General features: G+C 37.9%; 1 protein-coding gene across 16 annotated transcripts in view; it reads right to left on the bottom strand.

Moving 5' to 3' along the window:
* Positions 1-17,640, bottom strand: part of RAD51B (RAD51 paralog B) — a 672,310-nt gene that overhangs the window by 415,148 nt on the left and 239,522 nt on the right. For 8 of the 16 annotated variants that reach the window (XR_011432061.1, XR_011432060.1, XR_011432058.1 and 5 more), the window contains one exon: positions 14,713-14,854. The exons of the other annotated variants lie outside the window; for them this stretch is intronic. The gene's annotated coding sequence lies outside the window, so the exon portion shown is untranslated. The remainder of the gene's footprint in view (positions 1-14,712; positions 14,855-17,640) is intronic. 16 annotated transcript variants of the gene reach the window in all.

Genomic DNA, 17,640 nt, shown 5'->3' with positions numbered 1-17,640 from the left:
CTTCACCACACAAAGTAACGTCATTCAGAGTGGAAAACTCAGAATAAAAACCTGAGCCCTGGAAAAAAATACTAAATGGGAATCTGCCTCCAGCTCTGCAGATTTTCAAGCTTCTCCTGGCCTCTTGGGTCTGGAAGCTAAACTTTTGTGCCCAAAATATGGCTGGATGAGGAAGGCAGTCTCAAATCACACCCTGAGGGCTAGGAACGGAACACACAGTCTACAGTCCTCAAAGAGGTCTGAGGGCTTGCGCTACAGAGATCCTTTCTCATTGGCCCTTGGTGATGTCATGCCCATGTCTCCAGGGCCCAGGAAATGCACCATGACTAATGGAGTGCCTCGTTTGTGAATACACATTCCATCTCAGAGGAGCAGCAACAGGCAGAGTTTCAAGGCAACGAAGGCCCGGATAGAGAGCACCCGTCAGCCATGCACAGAGGGCCTTCAGTAGTCCTGAAATAGACTGCTCTTGTTCACCTCCCTGGAAAACCCTTCAGCAACTGCCACTGCAGGAAAGTAACCCTAAAACTGGTTTGTCTTGTTTTCAAAAGTACTCTCTTTCAGGAAAGAAAAGTGGGCATTGTAATAGGGGACACATCCTTACAGATTCCTAATGTATTAAGGCAGGGTTGGCAAACTTTTTTTCTGTAAAGGACAAGATAATACAAATTTTATGCTTTTCAGGCCTTATGATCTCTGTTGAAACTATCCATTTCTGCTCTTGTAGTGCAAAAGCAGCCATAGACAATACCTACATGAATAAGCCCAGCTGCGTCGCAGTAACATGATTTACAAAAACAGGCGGCGGGCTGGCTTTGGGCCATGGGCTGGAGTGTGCTGACTTCTCCATTAAAGAGTGAATCACCCCTTCCTCTGCCACATACTCAGGCCAAAGTGCAGTTCCAGGAAATAAGAGTGCAGTCACAGGAAAGGATATGAGGCGTTTCCACAGTATCCCTATGACGGCTATCCTACGTAGAACCTACAGGTCGTTTACAGAGACACAGTCCAGCCCACGGTTTCAGAAGATGGCTCTGGAGTCAATCGGCTGGGTACAAATTCTGACTCTGCCACCTCTGAATTTAAGGCCTTGGTCAAATTACTTTACTCCTCTGAGCCTTGGTTTTTTCATCTGTAAAGTGAGTTTTCAAGTTATTCTTACTCAGTAGGATTAATATGAAACTTCAATGAGATAATATATAAGCAAAGCTTATGTCAACCTTCAAAAACAGAAAGTTTAAGAGGTTTAAGAGGCAAAGCATTTATCTGAGATCAAAGAATTGCAATTTGGGGAGCACAGATTCAGGTAGAAACATAAATAGTGTCCCTCTAGGGAGTGAAAGTCATGGGCTTTTAAAGGCAAAGAAGGGAGGTTTTATTACAAAGAATTTTATTTGGAGTTGGAGGCAGAGAGCTAGCCTTGGCCAAACACTGACTGACTGTTGACTCTGTCTTCAGAAGGTCCGCAGTCCTCAGTCTGCGATCAGAATGTCCACTCTCCTGCTGACTTCTCAAACAATTGCTTGTAAAATAATTGCCATTTTGGCTCAGTCTAAAGGTTTGGCCCAGTCCAAGGTTCAAGAGAGCAAGGCAGCCCTGGAAAGGCAGCCCTGACTCCATTTTAAAATGGCCCACTAAAGTCAATTTTGGCAATTAGCATAGTGTGTAGGACCCCATAGTGCTCAATAATTATCTGCCATTATTGCTAGATTTTTAAAAAAGTGACCATTATTATTATCCCTGATTGCAGTAGCCCAACGTGAAGAGGCACAAATCACCAAAGATGCTAGTATACTGAATTTTTTTCCAATTCTATTAATATCTATTAATACTATCATCATCTTTAGTAGCTGCATAGAATTCCCCAAAGAAGGTACTATAATTGAAGCAAATTCCTATTGTTCAACATTTGTTTACTGTCTTTTGCCATTATAAACAATACTACGATGAACATCCTCAAACATACACCTTTGAACACTTGTTCAGTTTTGTTTCTGGGTACAAAAAGGTACATACATTTTAAATAACTTATAATTATTCTGCCAACTGGCTCTCCAGAAAGGTTATACCAGTTTCTATTTCTACTAGCACTGAAAGAGAGGATCTGTTTTCTTTTTTTTTTTTTGAGGAAGATTAGCCCTGAGCTAACTACTGCCAGTCCTCCTCTTTTTTGCTGAGGAAGCCTGGCCCTGAGCTAACATCATGCCCATCTTCCTCTACTTTATACGTGGGATGCCTACCACAGCATGGCGTGCCAACGAGTGCCATGTCCGCACCCAGGATCCGAACTGGTGAACCCCAGGCTGCCGAGAAGCGGAATGTGCGAACTTAACCGCTGCGCCACCGGACCAGCCCCAGGATCTGATGTCTAAAATTCTTTTTTTTTTTTAAAAGATTGGCACCTGAGCTAACAACTGTTGACAATCTTCTTCTCTTTTTTTTTTCCTGCTTTTTTCTCCCCAAATGCCCCCAGTATACAGTTGTATATTTTAGTTGTGGGTCCTTCTAGTTGTGGCATGTCTAACATTCTTGACAATACTACAACTACTTTGTTTTAACACTGGAAAAGTTAAGACCCAGAGAGGTGAAATCACTTGCTCAATTTTAATGAAAAATGCTTAATGTTTCCTTTGGTCTACAACTTTATAAAACATTTTATAATTATTTTCATAATGGCCAATCTTTCCAGGATCCGTACAATTGGTAATTATTATTAATAATCCCATTTTATGGTTGGGAAAGCTGGAGCCCAGAAGTTTACTTAAGATATCCAAAGTTCTCCAGATAAGGCGAAGGATATAGGGGAACAAGATCAAGCTAGAAATAAACTTCGTCCAATTATTGGCCCGTGTAAGGCTCACCACAACATCTCAGGTAAAATTTAATTTTCAAACAGCAGAGAAGTATACTGCCTTCTCAGGAACTAATTTTTCTTTCTTTTGGCCATTAGTTAATCCAAACAGAGCCTTTTTATTTTTTTTGCTGCGAAACTAAATAAGCCTATAAACCAAATGTCCTCTTCCCAGAGGAAAAACTCAAAACCCCTGAGCTTTTGATGAGAAAATCACAGATCTAGACATTTGTTAAAATGTACTTCATTCACTCTGTCGTATTATCTTGTTTTATTTTCTTCTTAACACTTATTACAATTTGAAATGTATTACTTGTTTGTAACAACTAAGTTCCATGAGGGCAGGGATTTAGTCTCATTTACTGTCTTTTCAGTACCTAGAACAGTACCTGGCACATAGCAAGTGATTTATCAACATTTATTGGATGGATGGATGGATCCTCCCCAATGCCGTCTATGTATTTTCTAGCTTTACAACCTCCCAGGCAGGCAGGCTTTGGCATGTACTACACATTCATAAGCACTGTCATTCCCTACTTACAACACTGCAAAACAAACCAGCTTCCTAGTGGAGATGCACAGCCTGTCTCTCACCAGCAGAGTTCCTAGCCAATCACATCCCAGTCAAACCTTCACTATTAGCTGAACCATGCCACATGCTGGCACATGCTGGCATACCATGATCTCCCACCTTACCCCTTCACCTAGGAGATGCTGCCACTGTTAGCCCTTTTAAGTATGTGTACTGGTTCTGTGTTGTGTATTAGGTTTGTCTGTCTCCAAAAGAGCCTCCCAGATGGGCCAGGAATTAGACTGAAGTTCTGAAGACATATATACCTCCTGTTCACTGTTTTATTTAAAAATGTAATGGGCATGGTAGTTAGCTGACTATCCAACATCCATTCTGCCCCAAATGATCAATGTGGCCCTATGTGGCCCAATACAGTATCCACTAGCCAAACTCATTATTTAAATTTAATTTTAAAAACTCAGTTCCTCAGTTGCACTAGCCACATTTCAAGTGCTCAAGAACTGCCACATGTAGCTAGTGGCTACTGTATTGGATGGCACAGAAACAGAACATTTCCATCACTAAAGAAAGTTATATTGGACAGCACAGGACCTAGTCAAACATGGTAATCCCACTCACCTTGCCTGAAATTGATTTTAAATGGGTATGTAACAGAATTCTGGTCAATAAAACACATGTCAAGTGGCTTTTGGGAAAGGTTTCTTTATTTCTGAAAAAGTCTCACAAGAGATCGTCTCTCTTTTGTCTTTGGATAATGTTGGTTTAGAATGTGATGGAAATGGATTCTCCCCTGAAGATTCCAGAAGGAATGCAGCCCTGCCAACACCTTGACTTTAAACTTCTTACTTCCAAAAATCGAAGAGAATAAATTTGTATTTTTATGTCACTAAATTTGTGGTAATCTGTTACAGTAGCAATAGGAAACTAATGTAGATATTTTCTGTAAGGTTACCAAGTTTGTACTGGTAATGCCAGAACTCAAATCTTCTCATTCTAGGTCCAGTTTTCCTGCCACCAAAAACTTCTATATATTACTTCCTTTTCAAAGATAGGAGACTCTCAGTTTGATGCTTTTATTGTGTTGTATGGAAAAGCACCTGATTAACCACAATATAGGCCCACTGTGTAGTGGTTAAGAGCATAGCCTCTAGGGCCAGATAGACTGGTTTCAAATCCTGGCTCTGCTGCTTGTTAATTGACTTTGGGACTTTAGTGCATAATAGCTATTCTGTGTCTCCGTTTCATCATCTATAAAATGGGGCTAATAATATTATCTTATAGGTTTATTATGAGGATTTAATTAGTTAATATTTGTAAAGAGTACAAAACATGCCCAGAACAGAGGAAGCGGTATGTGTTGTTACAATGAACTTTAAAAAGTATGGCTGATCTCTCTGCAATCTCTCACACAGGAACCTGCTCACAACAAACAAAATATTAAAGGCTACTGAGTAACGGAATTTAACTCAAAACTAAATTTTCAACTCAGAATGTCTCCTAACTAATTTCGACAGTTTAGACCCTATTTTAGAATTTTCTCTCTGAGCAAGTTACCTTTAAGCCAGACTTAAATTTTATATATATTTTAGCAAGATTATAAACAGGTCAGCCAGTTTACAGATAGAAAAAGTGTCTCATTTATACCATAAGACTGACATGGCATCACAGTTTTTATAAATGATACAAGGTCAGGATTTTTAAAAACATGGACTATGCAAAAGGCATTTGATTAACTGGCTCATTCCAATGGCTGGGCTTCATTTTATAGAATAAGGTTAACTGCAGCCTTTGAGATCTCGTATTTAGAAGCCTCAAGCACTCTTAAGGTAACTTAAGGCTCTGCCAAAAATTCCCCTAATTGGAAAGAAAGTAACTAAATATGAGGATTTTCCTCCTCATAACATCTTCTCATGTGTATGCTTGCAAATATTACTTGCTTGGCTTGGTTTTCATTTTAATGGAATGCAGCCACTCCCAAACCATTAAAACCATTCACTGAGATTTAGACGCACTGCAGCTGGGATGAATGAGAAAGATTCTGTAACAAGAAATGGGAATTAAGGATATTTAATTGAATCAGTGAAACAGTCACAGGCAACACAAACCTATAAAAATAAGAAATAAGAACAAAAACGTAAGCTTCATGAGGGCAGCACTTATGTGCATCCTGTTCCCCTTACAACCCTGAGCCTAGCACAATCCTGACACACTAGTAGGTGTGCAGTATTTGTGGAATGAACAAATGGACTGCCAAAAGAAGCCAAAAGCTAATGTGTATAAACAAAGCAACATGGAATGTTGCCGCATCGTCTGGCACGTTTGGGACTGTGTGGAGAGAAAAATATTGGTAATGTGAGGTGTCTTTACTTGCAAAAGTCAGTAGTACAAGTAGAATCCCATGTCCTCCTTCCAGTCCATAAGGAAATTTTGCTGAAACTCAAAGGGAAACTGCCTCCTTAAACAGCTAGATTTTCTTTTTCTTCATTAGTTAAAACACCACTAAAGAGAAACATCAGTGTTAGAATAGAGTCAAATGCACAGGCACCCCAGTACTCTTGAACATTGTATACTGAATGATTTTCATCTTAAATTTAACCAAGTCTGAGCTGAAAAAGGAGAAAGTCGAGCAGATAATCTGGCAATTTAAAATTCTTTAGATCAATCAAAAATATGCAAAATCTATTCCTTCCTTACTTAAAAACAGAATCATCGTCATCAAAATTTGAAACCTGCACTCTCCAAAAGACCCTGTTAAGAGAGTGAAAAGAACATTTACAGCCTGGGAGAAAATATTTGTAAGCTACGTATCCGACAAAGGACTTGTATCTAGACCATGAAAAGAACTTTTCAAAACTGAACATTTAAAAAATAAAAAATCCAATTAGATAATGAGCAAAATGATATGCAGATATTTCACCAAAGAAGATACACAGATGGCAAGTAAACACATGAAAAGATACTCAAGTTCATTAGCCATTATAAAAACATAAATTAAAACCACAAGGATATATTACTACATACCTATCAAAATGGCTAAAATAAAAATTAGTGGTAACACCAAATGCTGAAAAGGATGTCAAGAAACTAGATTACTCATACATTGCTGGTGGGAATCTAAAATGGAACAGCCACTCTGGAAATAGCTTGAAGTATCTTTTAAAAATAAAAATAGATTTATCATACAACCAAGGACTGTACTCTTAGAGACATATCCTAGAGAAATGAATACTTATTTTCACTTAGGAACGTGTCCATGAATGTTCACAGCAGCTTTATTCATAATAGCCCCAAACTGGAAACTATCCGAACACCCTTAAAAGGGTGAATGGTTAAACAAACCATGGTACATCCATACCACAGAATAATACTTAGCAATAAAAAGGAATGAATTATATATCCACACAACAACTCGGATGAACCTTAAGGAAATTATGCTGAGTGAAAAAGGTCAATCTCAAAAGAAGACATACTGCATGATTCCATTTGTAAAACATTTGTGAAATAATATAATTATAGATATGGAGAAGAGATTAGTGGTTACCAGAAGCTAGGGAATGGGGGATGGTGGAGTGTGGCTATAGGTCTTGCAGTAATGGTACAGTTAAGTATTTTGATGGTAGGGGTGGTTACACAAAGCTACACATGATTAAACTGCATAGAGTTACACACACACAAACACACACACACACAAATGAGTACATATATAACTGGTGAAAACTGAGTAAGTTCTATGGATTATACCAATATAAGTTTCCTGGTTTTGATACTGTACTAGAGTCATGCAAGATGTTAACATTAGGGGAGGCTGGGTGAAGGGTACACGAGACCTCCTGGGACATTTCTTTGCACCTTCCTGTGAATTTATAATTATTTCAAAATAAAAAGTTACAAAAACCCCAAATCATCTTAAAACAAATTATTTAGATTTAAGTGTTCTATCCCTTTGAAGGTAACCTATATGATTTTAAGTCCCTAGTTTCCATTTTTCCTGTAAGTATACAAGACTCCTCCTCCACAAGACATTCATTTTTAAATAATAAAATTTTTCCTCCATTCTCAAACTCCAAAAAATAGCAGGATAAATATTCCCTGGTTTTCAACCAAAGTAACCCTTGAGTTGAAATACACAGAAAAAGAAAATTTCAGATATAACCCAAAACCAATATGTGCCTGCCTTACCTAGAAAGCAGCTAGAATCTTTGCATCTCCAAGTTGGGAAGAACTTGGGTCTTCCAGTTCAAATTCCCACCAACATAAGAATCCTTTCTATAATATCTCTGACTGGTCCCACCTTTGTCTGAACACATACAGTGACAGAGTAATAGACCCATTGTTTTGCCTGCCCACCACATTCCCTTCTGACAAAAGCATCCCTCTTTCTTCTGTGAACTGCTTTTCTCAGTTCTGGTTCTACCAAGGGCCAATTTTTCCCCATACCCTAGTTCAGTCCAGAGAAGGCAACTGAACCAAATTGAGTGTCCTACCTCTTAGCCATGGTTCATTTGCTTAGAGTTGGACTCCTGGCCCACAATGGACCAGAGCCTTTTCCCAAGATTTTTCTCACTAAATGTGATAGAGACAGTTTCTCTGCAAAATTGTGGGAGGTGAAACTCAGGCACTCTTAGCAACCACATTTCATATGATGTACACGAGAGAGAGTCTGCAGAGAAAGAAAATGAAGCCAATACTCGGAAGCAGAGACAAAAGAAAGAGAAATAGGGCCAGCTGCATTCGAGTCCCTGCTTCTAGTTTTTTTCTGAGGCCCATTGGTATGTCTGCCCTTCCCACAGTTTGGCTGGTCAATCCTTTCTTTGTTCACATGAAATATTCTTAGTATTTTCTAATAATTTTCTCTTTTTACCAAGCTACTGCAAGTCAAGTTTCTGTTACATGCAACCAAAAGAATCCTAATAAAAATAGGAGGTCCATAATCTCACAACGCAGCCTGTTAACAGCTGTAATTGTTAGGATGTTCTTCCTCAAGCTGAAACACAGTAATGAAACGGTTGACATTCTAACCATTGCCCTACATCCGTACCAAGTCTCACCTCTTTTCCACGTGTTCAAAGATCATGATCACGTAACCTGCTGTGGACATCTGTTACTTTTTGACTGCATGGCATACAATTCCTCATTATTTTAATAATAGCACCCCAGTTCTTTGGGGGAAATTGCCTGTGCCTTACTGAATGTAGCCTGGTGAGACTGTGAGTCACGGTGTCCTGCCTTCCTTTAGCCAAAGAATGAGCATATGGCCCAAGCTAGACTCCCTGGGTTTGAGTCTTGACAAAAAAGCTGAAAGGTGCTGCAGCATGATCACTCTGGCAGTGGAGCCCTGAAGAATACGACCACCAGGTTTACTGGGACCTCTTAAGTTGCTCTGGCCCCTGTCCTTTCTAAGCTTGATTCTTCCACCTTCTCCTTGACTCCGTAAGCTCCTTGATACTCTTGCAATGAGGTTTGTTATTAAGTTAACTAGCTAGTCTACGCAATGAAACCCCAAAAGTTCTCTCTTTTTTTATGCTAAGTAATCCCAGTTGGATGAACTGTACTACTTCCAGTGACTCGACTTCCAATCTCTAATCTTACTGAGCCCGACTCCGTAAAATCATTTATGAAAATCTTTCTGAACAGTTAAACAAAAGGTGGTCTAACCAGAACAGAGAGAAGGAAAATATGTCCATCTCTGATCTAGACGTGTGCTTATGTTAATACAGCTACAAAGTCCACGTAACAAGTGTATAAGACTGATGGCAGATTTTGAGTTTATAGGCAACTAAAATTTTAAGCCTTTTTCTTATTAACTTCTATAAAGTCAAATATTTCCTGCCCTAAATTACACAGTTGACTTTTTAAAATCTAAGTAACATTTCAGCTTGTTAGATTTTTGTAGCTCATTTCAATTTAGTCTACAAAGGTTTACTATAAACCAGTGTTCTGATATGGATGGTTGTCCCTGACTTTAGGAATGAACTCAAATAGAGACTGAGTTTTATTCTCTGACAATGTGAGACTATCCTGATCTGACAAAGGAAAGAACTAAGAATAATCCTGATTATTGATCTTTACTAAAGGAAATTAGGAATTCTATATTTGGATCCTTGAGTGATATAAAGGAATCAGCTAATTAAATTTGTATAAAGGACCTCTGGGCCCTTGCTACTCAAAAAAATAAAGCTAGACTTTTCCTAAGGTATAAAGAAACAAAATTTGGCAAATAGAAGTAAAAAACACACACACATGCACAACCAGGCATATAGACCAAGCATTAAAAACCAGTAGATCACAAAGCCTTATTTGTTAACTCTCAACCATCTGCAACTGCCTTGCACATCTCCCTGATGGTTACAGGAATTCTCATGGGAAATGAAGTGAAGCTGCCACTGTTTCACCTTTTATAATTTTATTTTCAGGATCCCACTTCAGTTAAGAAACTTTATATTGCTCAAAGATCTCAAGGCTTCAGTAAAAGAATCAATTCCCACATGAAGAGAGTTTGGGGAGATTGGCTAAAGAAACACCACTGGATATTTTGTTTGAATTTCTGAGAACTTTTCCATTTTAATTTTAATCATGGCTTCAATCTAGGATGTGCTATATGATGAGGAGTTTGAAGAACAAGTACCATTGGAAAGCAATAGAGAAGAATGATGCCTAGGAGGGCAGGCTGGCTGTCCAGTCTGCAACCCAACATGGTTTTCAACTTGTTAAGTTTATCTTCATCCATGATCTGAATCTCAGTGAATCAGTCTCAAAATTCAATCTATTAAACACAGTAAGAATGAAACCTTATACTAAGAGGAGATCCACATTAAATAAGTTCACAGGGGCTGATGTATCTGATCAGAATACTGATTTATTAATCTCCTGAGAGAAATTCAGTTACTACAAAGACCAGGAACACTTGAGTCAGACAGATTGGCATATTTTCTCCCTTAAAGGCAGCCTCTATGGACCTGAGAGCGACCTCCAGGAGCTGAGAGCAGTCCTCAACTCTTGTTAGAGTTGGTAGCAAGAAAACAGGACTTCAGTCCTATAGCTGCAAGGGAGTGAATTCCGCCAATCACAGGAATGAGCTTGGAAAAAGACCCTGAACTCCAGATGAGAATGTTGCCAGCCCACCTTGATTTCAGCCTGAATAGAGAACTCAGCCTTGCTGTCCCGGATTTCTGACCTACAGAACTGTGAGCTCATAGATATGCGTTGTTTTAAGCTGCTAAATTTGTTACAATTGAGTAATTTGATACACAGCAATAGAAAATTAATACACCTCTAGACCAGTGATTCTCAAAATGTCATTCCCCAACCAGCATCAGTGTCATCTAGGAACTTACTCGAAATGCAAATTCTTAGGCCATAAGATTTGGGGGATAGGGCCGAGCAATCTGTATTTTAAAAGCCGTCCAGCTAATTCTGAAGCATACTAAAGTTTGAGAACCATAGCAGTTCATGATGCTTAAGCAGGCACAAGCAATCTTTATGATTCAACTGTGTCTATGCTTCAATAGCTGACCAACATATTTTCTGACTGGCACACTCTTTCTTTGGGATGTCAATACATGCTATTTAGTTTTGCAGTTGTCTTTTTTGCTTTGGCATCATACTCTAAGGCGATTGTGTAAATATCCACTGTGATCCAGTACTTATTGGTGTCTAGTTTAACTCTCTGAAGGAAATCCTCACTTCCCTCATTGAGAGGCACCTCATAGCTGTTCCCCTAGGGCATCTACACTGAACCTTGTATCTAGCTCTCTAGTTAAAGAATAATGTAATGAATTTAAGTCTTTACATTTTAGCTCTGTGTTGCCACCCAAAACTCTCAACTCATAGAACTCTGATAGCCACTTTCAGCAATAAGTGCCTAGAAGTGAGCATCTTGCCTCACTAGATAAGGAAAATTCATAAGGCATAGTAGAAAGAGTCTTGGACAAGCTGTCAAAAGACTTAGGTTCCAGTTTAGTCTCTACCATGGACTAGCTGTGTAATCTTAAGCAAGTCAGTTAACATCTCAGAGCCTCTATTTCCTCATCTGTAAATGAAGAGCTCAAAATGGATGATCTCTAAGGTCTACTGCAGCTAAATCATTGTGTGGCTTTCTCAATCACAGTGCATTCCTCCAGAAGCCAGACCAGAGCCCTTGATATTAAAAGAAAGATAGAAAGTAGTAAATAATACTGCAAGTGGCTTAGTTTATAAAATACCTTACAAAAAGTGGAAAAGACTAGATACTTTTCCATCTCTAAGAAGTTACCTCAGGAGTAAAGAAAAATTTATTTCAATGACATATTAACTTTAAAAATTAGAGGGTCACCAAAACTAGGTTAAGCGTTTAAATTAAAATTATTCACTGCTGCTTAAGATAAGGGAATAACTTATTAAGAACTATGTATGTAATACCAAGTTTATTTCATGTGAGAATAGAGATCCAGAGCAGGATCTCTAAACCCTTTCTTAATAAAACCTGCACTTCTATCAGATTCAACCTGAAAGTTACAGAAAATTTGATTGCTGACAAACTTTACTCTTGTGATCTAATTGATTTCGCCTCACGTTACCTTTTCTGAAAGTCTTTTTCTCTAGGTAAGAATCTAAAACGGAGATAGAGAAACAAATAGGATTAAGCTTCTAAAAGAATGAAGCTTAATCTTTTAAATGAAGAATCTGGGAACAACCAACACCAGACCTATATTCTAGCTTGTAAATACCACTATCTTCACAAGGTTTCAACATATCTCTTAAAAACCACTTGGCCCCAGTGATTCTTCCCAAGCAGTAGAAAAAACTTTCACTTTAAAGTTTAGATAAAGAATTTGTATAGGTTTTTCTAATTCGGTCATACATTCATTTTACATTCAATTCAGTAGATGTGTACTGATCATCCACCATACTCTCCAGGCTCTACGCTAGGAACCCGGAGATAAGAGCAAGGCTCCTGCACTTCAGGAGCTGACACTCCTCGGGAGGCAGGCTAAGTAAGAGGCAACTCTATCAGTAGATACAATGAAAACTCAAATCCAAGTCTAAATCTGGTTACAGATCAGAGAAAATCAATTCTATTTAACAATCAATTCTATTTAAGCATCTAAGAGACGATAGATTACCATCTCTGGGTTTTAAAGTAAGAATTAAAAGCAACAAATCCTTCCTGTCATGATGATATGAACATAAGCCAAATACTTCTTTGGTACTTATGGTACTTCTTTGGTACTTTATCAGGGCTAAAAAGCACTAAAGCATGTATATGTACCGTCATGTGCAATTGTTATTTATTCCTTACTATTATTATGCAGTACAGCTAACTTTGGAGAATGGGTCCCTATCCTTTCTATTCACATAACTCAAGGCCACTGTTCACTGAGTAAGTCCAACATTCATTCAGTAGAAATTTAATGAGTACTCTCTGTGTCCCCAGCCCTATGGTAGGCCCTGGGGAAATACAGACAGAGGGCATAGTCACGTCCCCATGGAATCTGCAGTCTAATAGAAGAAATAGCTATATAAACAAGTCAACGGAATAGTGTGTGAATAGTGCTTTAAGAGCACATAATCCTAGCAGAGATGAGGGAGTGAACAGACCTTCTTAGTGGAGGAAACCAAGTGGGCTGGAGTGGCTTCTTGATCTACAGCTACATTCAAAGGTCTCATGTGGCGGTTGGGGAATATAAAATGAATAAGACAAAATCCCTACCTTGATTTCAATGGTGGATCGTGACACAAATGAAAAAATATAATTCAAGGAAGATTGAGATATGAGATAAGTGCTTTTATGGAAGTGGAAAGTGCTTTGGAAAAGCAGAGCAGGGCAAACCACTTTCCCTTCACAAGAACATTGAAAACAGCTTCATAGAGGCAGTGGTATCTGAGTTGGCTCATTGGCTTCTACTCTAGAAGGTTCTATTTATACCATCAGACATAAATGATTTCAGTTCTGAAGAGGTGCTTTTAGACTTTCTCTTACTTATTTTAAAGTCTTTATAGAGAACCTGAAATAAGCAAATATATTTTCTGCAGAAAGAACCCACCCAAACACCTTGACATTTTCATTCCACTTATTTTATACATGGTTATCTTTTATGTCTGGGAAAGTAGACTAGGAAATGGTTCAAATACCCACGGGCCTCCAAACATGTATGTTGGAAAGTGTACCTAATTTCCAAAAAAGGTCGAATTACAGAAGAATCCATTTTGATTGGAAAACAAGCTGTTCACTTCTAGGTGTGGAACAGATGCTGCAGTTTAGGCACAAAGGAAGTAAAAAGTACCTCTCCAGTCACAGCAGTCCTTGCACAGCCTCTTCTTCAGTCCCACAGCAACCCCACATTGATCAGAGGTGTCACAATGTAAAACTCATTGGGGGCGGGGCAGAGATATAGTTTCACATAGTCGTTCAAAGGAGTAGAACACTTCTGACTACTGCTTCTAATCTTTGCTGACAGTAATTTAGGACTAGAATTGCTCCCCCAGAAAAATATTATGCACTAAAAACAGAACCAAGGCAGTGAAAGTGATTGGGAAATTAGGCCACATAAATTAAGAGCTAAGTATGAATATTTAAAAACTGATAAAAAGAATGATTTTTTTTATTACTATGGAAAAAAACACATTATCAACAACCTAAAGAAACTGCATGGCTATAAGACACAGCTGTATATAGTTTATTCTCCATTTGATTATAATTATTGCAGCCAAGTTATTCATGTCAGATCTAGCACTAGAGAAGCCATGAGAAAACACCAAGTTGAATTAGAGCTCACATCAACATAAACATGATAGTCATTACGAAGATCAGGTATGGGCACTTCTTGCTTTGACTTCGTAGGTATCACTTCGGTAACTCCTTTATAGACTTTGTTTTTAAGGGACCTTGATGGCTTATCATATTAATCATACTTCTAAGTGACACCATGAAAATGGGCTTCACTGAAACTACAGCTCTAAGAACAGAGCCCATCATCAAAATTCATGGCAGATTATATGATTTTTAGGACCAGCTGTCTGATCACCCAAATTTAGTATAAAAAAAAGAAAACCACATCTCTAAGTACCTAAATGGTTACAATATCTTCAGAAATAAGGCACTTTTGTCTTTTCCCAGGAACATCCAGTTCTCTTGGAATCAAACCGACCAAAGTCAAATTGCACAGATTATCCCTACAAACCTGGGTGTATATACGTTAACCAAAGCACTCTGCCACTGCTCACTAACATTGCAGCTCAGCTTGCATGCACTGTACTTTGCACTCACAAAGTTCCAGTTCTACGAGTTATCAGACTAAGTTCACATTTAGAGGAACACAGGGCACTGAGAACTACCCAGGCAGCTACTTACAGATGACTGCGTGTGCTTTTTCCATTGCATCTTTTCTTCCAACTCTCCTGGAAACAAGCACTGCCACAGCCCCTTGATGAGCCAGCAGAGCCCAGTCATCTGGCAACCATGACTGGTCTCTGGCATCTGAGAAGAACATCAACTAAAGAAAATGAGAGGATAAAAAAAGAAGTGAACACAGACAATTCATTTTTCACCCCCTCAAATTCTGCAGTTCCACTTGCTTGACTCAAAATTAATTTTGCTTTGAATGCTGTGTAAACGAATGCTAGGGCCCTAGCCAATTTTCAGACCACTTTGCCATGTGCCTCGTATAGGGCTCAGTAATGTTACTGCTGGCATGGGTGCTCCATAAAGCATATGACTTACTGATGTCATATTTTAAATAAGGATACATTTCTCAACCAATACGACACCATGTGGGAAAATTTAGCTTTGTCATCTGTTTGTCATGAGAGCTTGAGAAAGTTATATAATCCCTTTCAGCTGTACCTTTATCTCATCATTAAAATGAGAGTAAGAAAACCTGTCTTCTTTATTACTATTAACTTGTGAGGCTTATTCATTATTCAAAATGAACAAAAACAGTTTGCAAACTCAGTGACATCAAGGAGTTAGTGCACTGTTTCACCTTAAGAAAAATTCTCATATGGCCTTAAAGAATGGAGAGGTCACATGAAATATCTAAAAATCATACCATCTTGTATACAAAAGTCCCTTTTGTCTAGCTAGAAGTTTGAAGTTACCCAAAGTTTCATTAATCTGCCACTCTGTGCACAAGAAAAATACCATCACGATTGCTCCTCCATTAGGAATGGAAAGGCTTGAGGTCAAATTGGATGAAACTGCTTACTCAGGGTCACCCAGCAGCTCCTTGGCAGGAATGGGAAAAACAAGGCTGGACCTGCATTATTGAACGGGATTATCAGTTTACATTCCCTCCATCCATTTAAGGACATTTCCAAATGATGGTCCCAATCTTCATATGTGCTTACCACTCAATGGGCCACCATTAAAAAATTAAATTTCTTTTTAAAAAATGGGGAAAGAGTTCCACCCCCCAAACATCTATTTGCCAGATGATTTAAATAGGACATCACAGGCCTCTGACTTATGGACCACTTAATCACAGAGCCCAGGGGTGTAATGCATCCAAAATGATGCCTCTGCAGAAACAGAGTCAAATCACAGGTTCATCCTTCTAAGGTAGATGAACGAAATTCCACGCAGTTTCCTGTGCATGGAGGTCTTTTCAATAACATCTTGAAATGCAATAACGAATTGATATCATCTCACTTTTAGAAAGACTAGTTTATATGGTTAATTTTATTTTTATGAAAACAGACAAAACCTAAACATAACAGAAAATATAAAGGGATTTGCAGCAAAAAGAAAGTCTCTCTCTTTTCCCTGTTCTCCAGGTACCAATTCCTCTCCCTAGAAACAATCTTATAAAGATAAGCTATGCAAATGTGCCTGTGTGTGTAATTTATACAAATGGTAGCACATTAGACATACTGTTCTCATTTTGCTTTCTTTCTTTAACAGTGTATTGGATTTTGTTCCATTACCACTGCAGATCTTCCTTATTCTTTTAAAAACTTGCATAGTATATTCCATGGTGTACCATAATATATTTAATCATCCCCTACTGATGGACATTTAAGTATATTCCATGGTGTACCATAATATATTTAATCATCCCCTACTGATGGACATTTAAGTATATTCCATGGCGTACCATAATATATTTAATCATCCCCTACTGATGGACATCTAAGTTGTTTCCAAGCCTCTGCTATTACAAATAATGATGTGATAACTATGCTTATGTCAGTCATTTTGCTCAAATGAAAGTATAAATGTAGGAAAATTCGTAAGAGTGAAATTGCTTAGTCAAAGGATCCGTACATTTAAATTTTTTATAGATTGTCCTTTACAGAAGTTGTATCAATTTATCATTCCACCAAAAGTAAAAGACCAACTGCTTCCTCAAACCCTTGACAATTCAGTTTTTATCAAACTTCTTTATCTTTGACAATCTGATAGGTAACTAATGCTATTTCTCTTAATCTTTATTATGATTGAAGTTGGACATTTTTTTTAAGTTTAAAACTCATTAAACATAAACATTCAAACTCTGCGATCTGTCTGTCCTTGTCCTTTATCCATTTTTCTACCAGATTGTTGGTCATTGTTTTCTTATTTATAGATGCTCTTTATTCAGTAAAGAAAATAGCCTTAGTCTGTGATATGTGTGAGACATTTTCTCCAGATTCTCATTTGTCATTTGATTTTGCTTTGATGGATTTTTTGTTATGCATAAATTTCATTTTTAAGTATTTAAATTTATAGTTTCTTTCATGGCTTCTGGGTTTTGTATATACTTGAAAAAGATTTTCTCATGCAGAGATTATGTTCAATGGTTTTCCTAATATATAGTCATATTAGCTACAAAGTATGGTTAATGCTCCTCCTTTCCAATTTTTTTACTTGTAATTTATTTTCCTTGCAAGATTGCTTTGGATAGTATCTTTATAACAACATTAAATGATAGTAGGAATAGAGATAATTGTTACTTTAATAAACTTCATGGTAACACTTTTGGTGTTTCCCTGTTAAGCAAGATGGTGGCTTCTCAAATGAGATCTATACATACATATACATAAACATATGAGAAAAGTATCCTTACATGAAAGACAATATAGTATAGTAGTTAAAAGCATAAGCTCTGAAACTAAATTCTTCTACATATAAACTGTATGGTCTTGAGTAAATAAGTTACTTAACCCCTTTGTGCTTCTGAAGATAATATTATTGCCTCGTAAGGTTTTTGGAAGAATTAGATGAGTTAGAACTTATACAGTGCTTAGAAAAGTGCCTAGAATGCAGTAAGCTTTCACACCAGAGATCCTTGTGAACACTGCC

This window comes from Equus caballus, chromosome 24 (assembly GCF_041296265.1).
Source record: "Equus caballus isolate H_3958 breed thoroughbred chromosome 24, TB-T2T, whole genome shotgun sequence".
Classification (NCBI taxonomy): domain Eukaryota; kingdom Metazoa; phylum Chordata; class Mammalia; order Perissodactyla; family Equidae; genus Equus; species Equus caballus.
This window is presented reverse-complemented; position numbering and strand designations above follow the sequence as displayed.